Source organism: Amblyomma americanum, chromosome 2 (genome assembly GCF_052857255.1).
Source record: "Amblyomma americanum isolate KBUSLIRL-KWMA chromosome 2, ASM5285725v1, whole genome shotgun sequence".
Lineage (NCBI taxonomy): Eukaryota > Metazoa > Arthropoda > Arachnida > Ixodida > Ixodidae > Amblyomma > Amblyomma americanum.
Genome location: NC_135498.1, coordinates 115,869,557 through 115,881,962, shown reverse-complemented (window position 1 = coordinate 115,881,962; position 12,406 = coordinate 115,869,557). Strand labels below are relative to the sequence as shown.

The following is a 12,406-nucleotide window of genomic DNA, read 5'->3' as shown; positions in this document are numbered from 1 at the left end:
GCACACAAAGTAAAGGAATCGCGCTGGAAATAAAATTGAGATAATTAGTCGGGAATCGAGCCCCTGACCTTCTTGTTGCGATTCAGACACGCTACTCCTATGCCGCGCAGGTACATTCCTACCACTTCGCTAAAGCGTAGCTTTGCATGTATTTCGTATGGTCTTTCAGATAACATGGAAGCAGTGTCTGTGTCTGCGTGGGCACGAGGAGGCGCTGACAGGACCCTTTAGCGCTATCGAGTTATATCCTTAAAGGCGAAGGTTAAGTGTCCCCCCAAACTTTATTTTCCCCTATGGCGGGGAGAGAGCGCGCAGAACGCTAACTTAACACAAGAACAACCCGAATAAAAGCGCAGAGGCCTTTCTACTGGCACCAAATAGACCAACAGCACTGCCACGCGCAGAGTAGAAACAAAACGAGGTGAAAGACGAGTGTCGACCGCCAGCGGCGGCGGCGGCCGAGTCGAAAATGAACGCCGTTCACTCTTGGCGAAAGCATGACGGCTCACTCGAGGGTGAGGCCAGAGAGGGAGGGGGAAATATTCTCCTTGACATCGTGTATAGCAACGCCTTCGTGACAAAAAGCGAGCGCTCAGAACCGCAGCCAAGACACGAGCGCAGCGAAGAGACAGCAGAATCGCCTTTGGAAGCAGCCGGCGGAGGACAGAAATGGTAAATATCTTATACAGTCACATCTCCAGCATCAATTGCAGGCCGACCTTTATGAAGCGTTTAAGCAGCTGACGGAAGAGAGAAACATGTATATCTTACACAGTCACGTCTCCAGCATCAAGTGCAGGCCGCCGTTTAAGATGCGTTTGCACACTTTGGGCAGCTTCACCGGGGTACGATATTTTGCTTGCAGCTGGCGTAACCACTTCGCCGTGGTCCTGGGCGAAGGCACCAGAGACAAGCGAAGCGAAACGGGCGCATAACGGCTTGTTTCCTCCTGACAGAGCTCCGTGTCTATGCATGGAAAAAAAAACACGGCACTGTACGCATTCATTCCTGCAGTGGGGTAGCCCTGCCTTGCAAGGACTGGACAGCATTGTTTTTTCTGCGTATAAAACGTGCAGAATTTTGATAACTCTTTTTGCTGTACAGTTTAATCGAAAGTGAAGAGCGTCTAAAGACATTAAGCCAGTGAACACGACGGTGGGGCGTGAAGTATGTCCTGGACGATGAGTCGAACCATAGACCGAGAATTTGATTTTTCACAACCATATTGTAACCACTGTATTTGTCCGGAATTGCGCTAATTGTATTGAGGCTCCTCATTATACGTAATATTGATGGTTCTTATGCGGCCTCAACAAGAGGGCTCCGGCACTCATATTTATTATGGATAAAGCGATGCGAAATGACAGGCGACGCGAAACAGCACGTCCTAATTCATCTCCCCCACCGTCACTTTGCTTCGACGCGCGACTAGGTGGGATGCACTGGCGCTCGAACAGCGCGCCCACGCTCTCGCGTGTTCACTTTAAGTGTGAGCGACTTTGTACGTGTCTACGGACATAGCAAGGCACAACGCAACTTCAGGATTTGTTGTGTTCTGCTCAGCTGTCCTTCTCCGTACTTCTGTTCCACTCACGACTATTATTTCCTATCTTGTTGAAAGTTACTGCCGATGGTTTTTGCCTCTTAAGCAGTAAATTGCCTTACCACTCTCTATACATTCCTGTGAAAAGGCGTCTGAATTTTTGTTTAATGAGCTCTGCAGCTGCCTTAATTTAAATTATTCGGCTGTAGTGAAACACACAGTGCATTGTTGTGTCCTGCCTTCAGGCGGTCACTTGTCCACCCCTGAGAGGAGAAGCGCGCAGAGTAATTAGTGCAATTTCTGACTTTACTAACGCCTTAGGTCACCGTCCACCATTCACCTCTGGCGTTGACCTTTAGGGCTCAATATTCTTTTCTTTATTCAGGCAGCATATTTTCTGAAGCCAACACTCCTCCTTAAATACGACCCTGCTGATGCGCTAAATGCTACGTGAGTCGGCAGACATTCCAAAGTGGAGAACTACAGACGACATCAATCATTTGCACATTGGAAATATAAGTTCAATACCCTTCAGAAAAAAGTCTGAAAAAGGACCTATTTCAAAGTGTTTCCCTCCTCTAAATAACAGCGCCTCAATTCGCACTCTCTCTTACAGTAGAACATAGAAAAGCCCGTGCTTTTCGTCAGCGTTTGCGGCAAGAGCTTCTCTTCTCAATAATTGAGTATCCTCCTAGACGTCATGAACACTTTCCTTGTGCTCGCTTGCCTTGTCGCCTGTGGCATCGTTGCGACTGCACGGTAAGTTATTAGCCCTTTCTGTTTATGGTGAAGTAACATTTACAAAGCCCTTTCCAGCCATTTCAAAGTGCACGGTATACACTTTGTACAGCGACAGCATTTTTAAATGCGGTCAAATTAATCTAGCCTACTGCTTCTTGCACCAGATAACGGCCTTTACACATTTTCTAATACATGCCCACCACTGACCACGTCCACATCAATGTGTTGTGCAAAGTCGCCAGTGCTAGATTGCTAGTGCGACACTAAGAGAACAATGGACAAAAAGTTGCTCGCAGTTAGCTGAGAATTTCGTGCAAACGAAAATGGCATGACATCCTGGCATCAAATAAAACCTTGAACGAGCTGCGCATTTAACTTTAGAGCGTTGCCTGATATTTCGGAACCCACGAAGTCAGTAATCAATGCTCGTGGCGTCTGCCTTAGAAAAATAGATTCATTCCTAGCTGCGCCATCTTTTGTGTATTGACTGCGACCCACACAGATTTAACGAAATAGGCCATCAATTACCCGCGCTCAAGGCATTCATTAGTGCAGTACATTCCGCAAAGATGTTGCAAAATCTCAAATATGCTGTAAACAGATAAGCTCAGCGAACCTACTCGATTCAAAACCACTTACCTGCGTAAAGGAGCAAATACTGAAACCGCCGGGGGTGGTACTGGGCTAGAACACCGTGTCACTTGCGTCCAATCACGTCTTTGCTTTGGGAAACAAAGAAGACATAATCCGCCAACACTGCCCCACTGTTCGACTTAAAGGGGCTATGCAATAAATTGAGATTACGTAAAGCAGACGAGAGATAGGCATTCGATCACTCGTCACCCCAGTGCAAGCAATTTTGAGCTAGCATCAATAACAGCGAAGATATAGACGATTAAAAATTACGCTCCTCCTCTCCCTCTTCAACTCGTACACGACGAGTACCGGAAAAAAATAAGAAAACAGCTCTGAGACTGGGCCCCGCGCATGAATACGTCATCCGCTGACGTTTTTTTTGCAACTTCCGGTTATCGCTCCTAGCCCCCCAGCAGCAGCGTCGGCGGCGTGGCGGCATCTCTCCGGTCTCTTCGCCTTCCTGGATTGCGGCGCGCGTCGGGTTTCTTTGCTTGTCATCTGTGGTAATTAGCAGTAATAAACCCGGACCTCGAGGTGCGACTGCTCGCTTTTACGGCCGCGATGGGCATCGAGGCATATGCGTGCCCACGAAGAACCGTGCGAGTGGCTCCGGAACTCCCGACAGAAGGAGGCGGCAGAGGAAAATTGAAACCATATGCGCGAAGGCAATGGCCTGGCTCGCGCTTCCCCGAGAGGGTCGCGCGGCGGCACGAGCAGACGATTTTCACGGCTACCGGAAGTGTGCCCGTGACGTCTTGGCTGCCGTGGCTCCAGCGAATGAGAGCGTGTGGTGGCCTGGGGACGTCATGGGTAGTGTGACGTCTTTATTTCACGGTTTTAGTTCCAAAATCGCTCACTACGAGCACACCAATCGTCCCGCGAATTTTAAAAAACACGGCTTTTAAAAGTTCATAATAAATTGCCGCCTCAGTTCAGAAGACTCATACTTGGTGTGAATGCTTCTTAGCATCCTTTCTAAGCATTGAAAACATTTACAAGTGACTTTTTATTCGTTGCATAGTCCCTTTAAGAGATTTAACTACAGGGGCTTCTAGTGTTTAGATCGGTGTGCTCAGCAAACGTGGAGAAGACCAAATCCAAACATTCGCTGATGTTTCTTTTCCGGAAACATCCCTTCTAAGACACAAGCAGCGCCATCTACATCATGGATTTTTCTCTACTATGGCGATTTACAACCAACTTCGCCATATGCTGTGTATTTCCTTGTTATATCAGTTAATAAATTTTATAGGTGTGTGCATCACAACACGACGAATCATTGGACACCATCCGGAACTCCGTGTGACAGAAAGGTCGGCCGTGATATCCGTCTGAAGGTGCTCGGAATGCACGGTTTGGGGGCGGAAAGGTCGTCGTTGCGAATCTTACACATATTTTGGGCTGTATCACAACTAGTAATTTTATCCTCAGGAACATGCCAAGTCATTTGACACCACTTCGAACATCTTGCTTTAAACGGCCAAATTTTATGCAAATGGCGGTCCCTGGGGGTCTCCCACTTCGATGGTCGCTTTATTGAGCCATGTATAACGGATCGAAAGCATAGGTATCAATTGAGACGGTACGCGCCTGTGTTGCTATGTGATCTAGTATGGTCACGTGGTAACTGTTCTGGTCAATTTTAACTTCACTGAAGAGAGATGCGTCCTTGACAAACGTAAGTAGTAAGAGCACATGCTCTTAAAATATCACCGGAATGGCTTTCTCAGTAACTTTACGAACAGTTCCTTTGGGTTGATGCCTGTTAAAGAGCCAACTTTAGTGACGGTAGCATATACTTTGACGGCTCAGACTCGTTTTTCATCTCAGGCCCACTTAGTACAGTGCGAATGCTACAGAAGGGGACATCAGTGGCCTCAAAGCAACACGCAATGTTGCGAAACAGGTAGCTTCGATGTAGTATGCTTCAATTTGATTAGGTTATGGTCCGTTGGCTCGGAAACGGTTGAATCACTTGATCAATCACATGAAGTGACTTACTGTAGAATAAAACTCCGCCGTATCTAAAACTGTATCTCGTGTTTGAACACACTTTCCTTTGAACGAATATATCAAGAAACCTTGTCAGTTCATTTCCAGTTCCGGACACAATGAACACCAATATCCGAAGCCGATGTGAAATCCCCCAAAACAAAATTCACTCTCAAAATTTAGGCGACAGTACTTCCTCAACATATTCTGCATAGTCAGAATCTTTGCTCTTGTTCGCCAATCAGTAACAACCCTTCTACTTCTTATGGATTGCACTAGTCACTGTCGAAATAATTACTATTTCGTCTTGAGGAAGTTGTACCGCACCACTTAATTTCGCAATTATTACATCGACTGTCCTTAAAGGTCTACCTTTTACAGATATTATCCGGAGGTTGACTACCACCCGCCATGTAACCCGAACGTAAGTTAGCTCTGGCCATATTAATTTGGCTGAATAGTAGGAGTAATAAGAATGTGTCATGTACAGTGACGGCAATTGTGATTTCTCGCCGTGTCTAAATCAAGTTCGCAGGCTTTCAATGTCAACACATAAAGATCAGAACAATCTGGTGTCTTACTGTAACAAACAGCCCTAGCCGGCCCCGTTTAAGTGTTTATCAAGAGTTAACTGCTCAGCTAGTTGGTTTTCAGACATATTTCCGAGATGTTCAGCGCAACGAAAACACACACAAAAAGAGGACAACACCGGCGCTTACAATTGTTTAATCAGGTGAAAGCAGTTGACATATATAACCATCCCTGCTGAAGCGCACGCGTACAAGGCAACAAGAAAACCAGTACCAATCTTATATGAGTACGCGTGAAAGAAATTTCTGCTCGGTCTCATAAAGAAAAAAAAACTGAAGTGTCACTGACACAGCTCGAACCCGTTTTATTGATGTAAAAGGATTCCAGAGCTTGACGAGCCGTCTGCTGTCTGCCTCTACCCAGAACCCTCACCTCGCAGAACCGTGGTGTACTACAATTGGTGCAAGCCCTACAGTGTTCGACAAGTCTCTCACTCGCATTATTTTCAACCTCTTTTGCATGTTATCTAAGTCTCTCATTCACCCAACGTCGCGTCTGTCCAATATAGAATTTTTCCCAGTGCAACACTGCACTAAACAATTGTAAGCGTTCGTGTTGTCCTCTTTCTTATGTGTGTCTACAAACAGAACAACGTGCGAACCAAACCACCTCACACACATTCGTGATATGCTTTTTGGCCAAGAGTTGGCTAAAGACTTGCTGTCACTTTTGTTTGTGCATTAGTGGACAACAGCCGTAAGGGCGACTTCTGGTAGTTCCTGACATTCGCAACGAAGAACTTGATAACCTGTAGCTCGAGCGCAGCGGTTTCGCCGCGAAGGTATTGAGTGGTTGTTAGTTCCTTTTACAGACTGGGAAAAAATCCGGTAGCAATTTTAAGGAGATGCCCGGGTTAATGACAAACAAAAGAAAAGATATCACCTTCTATCTACTCTTTTTGTCTTGATTTCTTTTCCCCGGAGGCGTGGAAAGTTACTTTGACGGTTATGCCACTCCCCAAAAATATCAAATGAGACTATAATAAGGGGAGACGTGAAGTCAGGGCAAAATTTAATCAAGATTTGTATGGTAACCCGACAGGCATATACAACGTGAATGCAGCGAGCCCATCCGACGAAGGCGTCTGCACCACTGCGGTGTCGTGCACGGGGAAAGCAGATGAACAGGCTCTAGGTAAAACCTAGCCACGCGCTAATGCTAGAGTAAGCTGCGATTGCACTGGCCGCCACCCACTCCGACGCAGTGTACATAATGTCGGACTCACAGCGGGCCTGCAGAAATTATGTGCGGGGTAGAAGAATTCCACTGGCCCGCAAAATGTTATTAACAAACGGGAGCAATTTGCATTCCGCTACTACTAAAAAACAGATTGTAGAGGCACCCGGTCTTCAGGGGGTGGAGGGGAATGAGCCCACTCACGTGGCCCTCGAGCGAAGTTCCGTCTGAAGGGTTCCACGCAACCCCTCGGATCTGCCGCGAGACTCATACTAATAACGCTAATCTCTTACGCGGAGATTACCATACACGATTCTGGACAAAAGCATTTTTTAACGGGAAACCATTTATGAAAGCAATTTTCTCATATAATGTAAGATTTCACTATAGCAATCAATATATATCTGCAGATCACCCTACGGTAGTCTTAAATTTTTTTTCACGCTTATGCTATCGTCAAAATCGTTCCCCATTAGTTTTCAATGGAATCCTTAACTGATGGGAACGTTGAAAAGGAAGGTATTGCTACATGTCAGAAAAATGGACCATTACCTTCAATCCCCATCATCCTGACTACACCCACTGCGGGCAAAGGCCTCTCCGATGTCTCTCCAATTAACCCTGTCCTTTGCCTGCTGCGCCCACCCTATGCCTCCAAACTTCCTAATCTCATCCGCCCATCTAACCTTCTGCTGCCCCCTGCTACGCTTGCGTTCTCTTGGAATCCACTCCGTTATCCTTAAAGACCAGCGGTTACCTTGCCTTCGCAGTACATGCCCTTCCCAAGCCCATTTCTTCCTCTTCCTTTCGACGAGGATGTCATTTACACGCGTTTGTTCTCTCACCCACTATGCCCGCTTCCGGCCTCTTAACGTTACACCTATTAGTTTCATTTCCATGGCTCGCTCTGCTGTCCTTAACTCAACCTGAACCCTTTTCGTTAGCCTCCACGTTTCGGCCCCGTAGTTGAATACCAGTGAGATACAGCTGTTGTACACTTTTCTGTAGAGGGATATTGTTAACCTGCTATTCATGATCTGAGAGAACGTGCCATATGCGCTCCACCCCATTCTTCTCCTTCTAGTTATTTTCCTCTCATGATACGGATCAGCTGCCACTACCTGCCATAAGTAGACGAATTCCTTTACCACTTCCAGCACCTCATCGCCAATTGTGAACTGCTGTTTCCTTGCTAGACTGATGAACATTACTCTGGTTTTCTGCATGTTAATTTTTAGACTCGCCGTACTGCTCTGTCTGTCTAACTCATTGACCATTATTTGCAGTTCATCTCCTGACCGACTCCACAAGGCAATGTCAACAGCGAATCGCAGATTATTTAGGTATTCTGCATTAACTCTTATTCCTAACTGTTCCCAAATCAGGCCTCGGAATACGTCCTGTAAACAGGCGGTGAATAGCATGGGCGAGACTGTGTCCCCTTGCCTGCCGCCTTTCCATATTGGAATTTTATTGCTGACTTTATGGAGGACTATGGTAGCTGTACAGTTCCTATATATATCTTCAAGATTTTGACATAAGGCTCATCTACACCCTGATTCCGCAATGCCTGTATGACTGCTGAGGTTTCCACTGAGTCAAATGCTTTCTCATAATCAATGAAGGCTATATATAGGGGTTGTTTATATTCTGCGCATTTCTTTATCATCTGTTTGATGGCGTGAATATGGTCCATTGTGGAATATCCTTTACGAAAGGCTGCCTGATCATTTGGGTGATTGAAGTGTAAGGTTGCACTTACTCTATTAGCGATTACCTTAGTAAATACCTTGTAGGCAACGGACAGTAAGGTGATCGGTCTGTAATTTTTCAGGTCTTCGGCGTCTCCTTTCTTATGATTTAAGATTATATTTGCGTTCTTCCAATCTTCTGGTACGGTCGAGGTCATCAGGCATTGCGTATAAAGGGTAACTAGTTTTTCTATCAGGATCTCCCCTCCATGTTTCAACAGATCTGCTGTTACCTGATCCTCACCAGCTGCTATTCCCCTTTGCATTCCTCCTAAGGCTTTCTTTATTTCCACTTTCATTACTGGCGGAATGACGCATTGCTGTGCGCTACTCTCTCCATCATTAACGTTGTGATTGCATTGGCTGCTGTATAGATTTGTATAGATCTCTTCAGCTACTTTAACTATCTTATCCATATTGCTAATGACATTGCCCTCATTGTCTCTTAACGCATACATCTGGTTTTTACCTATGCTTAGTTTCCTCTTCACCGCTTTTATGCTACCGCCGTTCTTTAGAGCATTCTTGATTCTCTCCATATTAAACTTCGTTATGTCGGCTACCTTGCGCTTATTAACTTCGATAGCTCTCCTAGTTCTATTCTGTCTGTAGGGTTAGACGCCCTCATACTCTGACGTTTCTTAATCAGATCTTTCGTAACCTGAGATAGCTTGCCGGTATCCTGTCGAACCGTCCTACCGCCTACTTGTGCAGCGCACTCCGTAATGAGAGCTGTCAGATTATCGTTCATTGTATCAGCATTAACATCTTCTTCCGTAGTTAAAGCTGAATATCTGTTCTGAAGCGCTATCCTGAATTCCTCTATATTCCCTCTTACCGCTAGCTCGCTAATGGAATTTCTCTTCACTAGCTTCTTCCTTTCCCTCTTCAAGTCTAAGCTAATTCGAGACCTTACCATTCTGTGATCGCTACAACGCACCTTTCCGAGGACCTCCACATCCTGCACGATACCAGGGCAAGCGCCTAGTATGAAGTCAATTTCATTCTTAGTCGGACCATTAGGGCTCTTCCAGGTCCACTGCTGTTCTCTCGTTTGCGGAAGAAGGTATTCATGATGCTTAAGTTATTTCTATCTGCGAACTCTACTAAAAGCCCTCCCCTGCTATTCCTAGAACCTATCCCATAGTCGCCTACAGCCTGGTCGCCAGCCTTCTTCTTGCCCACTTTCGCATTGAAGTCGTCCATCAGTAGAGCGTACAGTGTTTTTACTTTGTTCATTGCCGATTCCACGTTTTCATAGAAGCTTTCAACAGTCTGCTCATCATGACTAGATGTAGGCGCGTAGGCCTGCACCACCTTCAGCTTGTGCCTCTTATTAGGCCTAATTACGATACCTGCCACCATTTCGTTTATACTATAGATCGCCTCTACGTTGCCAGCTATATCCTTATTAATGAAGAATCCCACACCTTTTTTTCGTCCATCCGCTAATTCACAATAGCACAGAATGTGCCCGTCCTTTAGTACTGCATACGTCTCACCTGTCCTCCTAACTTCACTAAGCCCTATGACACACCCTTTAATGCCCGCTAGTTCCTCGAACAGCACTGCTAGGCTAGCCTCATTAGATATGGTTCTAGCGTTAAAGGTTGTCAGGTAAAGATTCCAATGGCGGCCTGTCCGGAGCCAGAAATTCTTAGCACCCTCCGCTGCGTCACAGGTCTGACCGCCGCCTTGGTCAGTTGCTTCGCGACCGCTGGGATCTGAGGGCCGAGGGTTAATTGGTTTGTTCACGGAAGGCTGTGGCCATGTACTGCAACAGGGTGGCCAAATCCTGTTTTGTTGAAGGAGTGCGTTGTCGGTTAAGCTCATCGAGATCAGGCCGCCCCCCCCCCCCCCCCCCCCCGCCTCCTTATGCAATTCTATCAACATGGCATTACAAAAATCAACATGGCATTACAAAAATATACCTCGCCAGGGATGCGTTTCAGGGGGCGCTCACGCATCCTCGTCAGTTCTGCAGTAAATGTAAATGTAATAACTATTTATTGCCTAGTTTAAGATGCAAATCACAAAGGACACAAGAAAGCAAAAACCTCAGGTTGCTTGCCACATTTTCGACAACTGGACTGGTCTTCGTCTGGGCAAAGCGTTCATCACGGGCGGGGTTTAAATAGGATCATCTCTCTGAGGAGGAAGGCGCGGTGAGAGGGAGGAGGGTGTGAAGTGGGAATCACGTTAGGATGGGGAGGGTAAATCTTGTCCAGACATGAATGCTAAATTTGATTTTAGGATTGTCTGAAGTGGCGTTGCTCGGCTTGCTCTGTGCGTGATACGGCCGCTTGATGATGTGAACCGATTTTTCTTGGCATCGCTGGGATTATCTGTACCATCTTCGAGCACACAAACATACCACCGGCTTTTTTCGTGACGGGGCTGTAATGCTTTCGCATTAAAAAAAAGGAACCCATTCCGAGGCATGATAATCATATTACAGAAATTTGCAGCTGTCTGACAAGTAACTCCTAAGGCAAAAGATTCTCTTGCCTCATCAGTGTTCGCAAGATCTGTCGGCAGAAAACGTGTACAAGAAGTATCCGCTCCACCTGTCAATCAAATAAAATGAAACAAATTTCGACGAGGATAGGATTCGAGCCCACGCGGGCAGAGCCCAATGGATTAGCAGTCATTCGCATTAACCACTCGGCCACCTATTCCGACGAAACGAGGGTGTTTTAGAAGGTATATGTCGTAACGTGAAACCGGGTATAGCGAACACACCGGATATAACGAAGGAGCTGTATGTTGTAACTTGAACCCGAAACTAATTCGAGAAGCTTGAGGTGATCGTGTTGCGCTAGAGAGCTCAACAGGGCGACACAGGCTTTCGCCTTAATGCACGTAAAGTGACTTAAGTGCTCCCTCAGTTTTTTGCGCGCCATATTAATCCTCTAACCGCGAGCATACTTACAACCTTAAATATGAGTTAAATATGACAGATTCGCTCGAAGGCCTTCTAAAATAAAAGATGGCATCTATTTGGGACTGAAACTCTGCATTGTAGAAAAAGGGCAAGAATTTGCGCCACTTGTCAAGCACGCGAGAAGCCTCTGCGAAGTCCATGTTTATTTTTGTTGAATATGCCATAACATTCAATAGCTGTTGATTTCAATATGCTGTTGGTTTCAAAACACATTTAGCTCGCTTCGTGAATAACTTTGTTCTTTTCTTTCTCTTTCTAGTGCGACCAAAGCGACCCGAACGTAAAGGCCTCCTGCGGGTCAGAATATCGTCCCTGCCTGTGCAAGGCTAGAGGAGACAACTTTGACACCTGTATGACGAAAATCGAGGCAGATGCCAGAATACGCTGGAATGAAGAGAAGCAGAGTTAGATTTGCGATAATTGAGCACTGCGTCATATGCTGTTTCTCAAAGCCTTCATAATATGATTCTCCTTTTAAAAAACAGCCAATAAAAGTACGTTGGTTAGGTTAGCAATTTTGTTGCATGATTTTTTAAGTGCTTATTACGACCACTGATTTCGCTTGATGGGCTAGCAGTACTGCTCCTTGTGTTGCAAACTTGAGTCGTTATGGATGTGGCAATCGTCTTCGTAATTTCTTTCAGCAAAATCTGTTGAGGCCTTCGCATCGCATGGAACTGTGCCCTATTAAAACTTATAAAGACGCTACTATGCTGTGCGAATTATAAACATTAGGTTGCGCAGTACTTTACCTCTGCAGTTTGTTTAGGAATTCCTCATGATTTCTAAGGAAAGATTATTTACTAGAGGTGTGCTAATACTCGAAATCTGCTAATAGCATATCGACTGTTCTGCTACTCAATTCGATGAGTGAAGAAATCTCGCATGTTCAATATAATTTCAACCGAATTAAACATGCTGTCAAGATTTCCAACTGATTTCGAATAACTGGCTCAAATTTAGAATATGTAACATCTTAGTTTGCTTAGACGACTCTTTCAAAAACAGGGCTCAAGCTGCCGAGCAGCACGT

General features: G+C 45.6%; 1 long non-coding RNA gene across 2 annotated transcripts; it reads left to right on the top strand.

Moving 5' to 3' along the window:
- The first annotated feature begins 580 nt into the window (after positions 1-580).
- On the top strand, positions 581-11,864 carry LOC144119007 (uncharacterized). Of its 2 annotated transcripts, none has more exons than XR_013312224.1 (4): positions 581-672; positions 2,163-2,302; positions 5,294-5,336; positions 11,634-11,864. It is a non-coding gene; the product is annotated as an uncharacterized LOC144119007 (long non-coding RNA). The 2 variants fall into 2 exon arrangements; XR_013312223.1 differs by having other exon boundaries at positions 2,160-2,302.
- The last annotated feature ends 542 nt before the right edge of the window (positions 11,865-12,406 follow it).